Source organism: Cricetulus griseus, chromosome 5 (genome assembly GCF_003668045.3).
Source record: "Cricetulus griseus strain 17A/GY chromosome 5, alternate assembly CriGri-PICRH-1.0, whole genome shotgun sequence".
Classification (NCBI taxonomy): domain Eukaryota; kingdom Metazoa; phylum Chordata; class Mammalia; order Rodentia; family Cricetidae; genus Cricetulus; species Cricetulus griseus.
Window position 1 is genome coordinate 178245890 of NC_048598.1, and position 2948 is coordinate 178248837.

Below are 2948 nucleotides of genomic sequence, written 5' to 3' on the forward strand. Positions count from 1 at the left end.
TTTGCACAGTGAGAGGAACTTCTCAGAGAACAATGCTGGAATTTCTGTGACTCTTAGAGACATGAGCTGGCTCTGTCGATGCTAACACGACACCCCCCAAACCCAAAGTGATCTCTGTTATATTTAGATAAAGTGGCAAATGTATGTGAGAGATTTTCTAGGTGAGTAGATGTCACTTCTCATGAACATTAGCATGTGATCAGATTCAGATATTCAATACGTTTGGTGGTCTGATCCCATATTCAGGTCCTGTAGATGATAATAAACCATCCTTGAAAGGCCGTCTCCATACAAACACTGAACTGACTTTACTGAAGGTCCAGTTTATAAAAATACCATGATGAGCAGAGCTGAAATTCATGGAGTAATAAACTGAATTAGTTAAAAGCACAGCTGGATCATGTAAAAACCTGACGTGCACCATTGTCAGGGAGAGGAGGCAAGGTTTGAGACTTGGTAGGGATTATGTTCCTGTATATGGGCCCCATCTTTCCCTTGATTTTCCCTTAAATATAAGTTATACTCTAATAAGGAAATGTAAATGAAGATTTGCTTGAATCTGAGAAGAAAAGACACCAGAGCCCCCATAACCTCCTCTTGTGATTTCAGTGATGTTTTTTACCTCATAGCTGTCATTTTGCAAATTATTCATCTGAGAATCTGCCTCCTATTTTTAAATAACAGCAGAAATATACAAGATGTATTGAGGAAATCAGGTATCCACCGCACAAATATTAGAGTCTTGCTGGGAACTGTAAGATGAAAGGAGCTTAAGCAGCTGGTAAGAGTGCAGAGTTTTGTCTTCACAGTCTCCCGGGATGGATGTGTGCTCCCTGTGTGCTGTGCGCCCCCTGGTGGCTATGAGCGGCCTCACAGTGAGGTTTATGTCAGGGTTCACACTGAGATCCCCTCACTGTGTTAGTAACACAGTAATAAGTGGCGATGTCCTCAGACTTCACACTGTTCATTTGCAGGTACAGAGTGTTCTTGCCATTGTCTCTGGAGATGGTGAACCGGCCCTTCACGGATGGTGCATAGTTTGTGACACTGCCACCATAGTTAATTACTCCAACCCACTCCAGGCCCTTGTTGGGAGACTGTCAGACCCAGTTCATCAAGTAGTCACTGAAGGTGAATCCAGAGGCTGCACAGGAGAGTTTCAGGGATCCTCCAGGCTTCACCAGGCCACCCCCAGACTCCACCAGCTTCACTTCACACTGAAAACCTGAAAACACACAAAAAATCCTGGTCAAGAAATCATCACACATGTCCATTGTCCCTCAGATTAATGTCCACTCACACAGTCAGCATCTACTGCTATCAATAAATTACCTTTTAAAAGAGCAACAAGGAAAATACAGCTCAGCCCCAACTCCATGCTGATCCCTGAGTGAAGTCTTGGGATGCACAGCTGAGCTCCTCTGTCTGAGCTGTAAGGTCAGGACTGGGCTGCTTTTCATGAGCAGAGAGAGGGCCCATTTGCATGTCTTCCTGCTTTATAGCAAGCTCTGTAGTGGAGCCTGGAGATGGCAGGTCCTGTGTTTTTCGATAATTTGCCGGAGGAATCAGATCATAATGTTAATGTTGGAGAAAGGGGATTAAATTAGAACGTTTTATAAGCATCTCCCATTATCTCTTTTATAAACAAGAGACTCATTTTGATGCTCATTTCAACTCAATTTTCCGTGCCTGGGATTGTAAACCAGAGTGACATTGCTCTGTTGTGCTCATGCTGTAGAAGTTGGCACTGCTGTGTGGACCTCATCCTTGATGAACATAAAACTCCCTGCATAGCTATAGCTTTGTGAGCAGCTGCTGCCTGAGTTTGGGAACTCCTGTTCTTATTGAGGTCATGTGACATGCCTGAATTCCAGTGTTCAGCTTGTCACATGCAAAAGCATTTCCAGACACTCTGTGAATATCTTATGTTATCCTCTAATTCTGTTTTCCTTTCCTGCAAATTTACCTATTTGTCCATAGAAGTGGGGAGTGACTGAGAAGCTGAACTTCAAGGCAGAGCTCAGCATTTGACTTCTATGTGTCTGAAGCTGGCCCTGTCAGAGGAGCAGCAGGTGCCAAGTGAAGTTCAGGTATCAGCTCACCAGGAGGTGAAGCCCTGGTGGGTGAATCTCTGATAGGCAAAACCTGAGACCACAGAATCCAGAATGTCTTTTGCTCCCACTGAGCCTTTACGTGTTTGCTTCTGCCATCTTTCTCTGATACCTGGTATTGTGTAAATGGATATAGGGAGATCCCCACTGCCTGTAATGTAGTGTGTTTATCTGGTGGAAACATCCCATTCAACTGGACATTTTTACCTGTGGATTATTATGAAGATGATTTCTTCTTAAGCTGAACTGTCTAGTTGATAATAATAAAGTTAGTTTAAATAGATTTTTGATGATTAAAAATGAATTTAAGGAAGTGTCACACAGCTATGGCCTATGAGATTCACCTCCATGGCTGCATAGACTGTAGTTCAGGTTAATAATAGGGAAAACACTTGAGTACCCGGAAGGCAGGCTATCTCAAAATGTTTCAAACTTAATGTTGAAAGATGTATTCATAGGTTTCTGTAAAAGATATTGGCATCCATGTTAGGAATACCTATATTAGGAGATGCTATGAATTGACCATTTGGTTAAAAGCCTTCTCAATAGAAGGAAATCATGTCTGGTGCTGGAAACCTAGTGAACTACCCAGGGTTTCTTACATCATAGGTTTGGGAGGAAAACATTTAACTGCCACTAACTTGCATGATCTTTAACTACACTCAAACTCTTTGTCTTCATACTTCCAAATAAATGTTGTTATTTTCCCTCATCAAGCAATTTGTCTGCAAAATTTGGAGACCATTACAGAAAACCACAGCAGATAAAATACAGATTTGTTAAGCCCAAGCCCAAACTGATGCATCTACAACCCATCTCCTGCCTCATAGGCTTAGG

General features: G+C 42.4%; 1 pseudogene; it reads right to left on the minus strand.

The window, feature by feature from the left end:
• Positions 1-803: 803 nt before the first annotated feature.
• On the minus strand, positions 804-1378 carry LOC113838259 (annotated as a pseudogene).
• Between the last annotated feature and the right edge of the window lie 1570 nt (positions 1379-2948).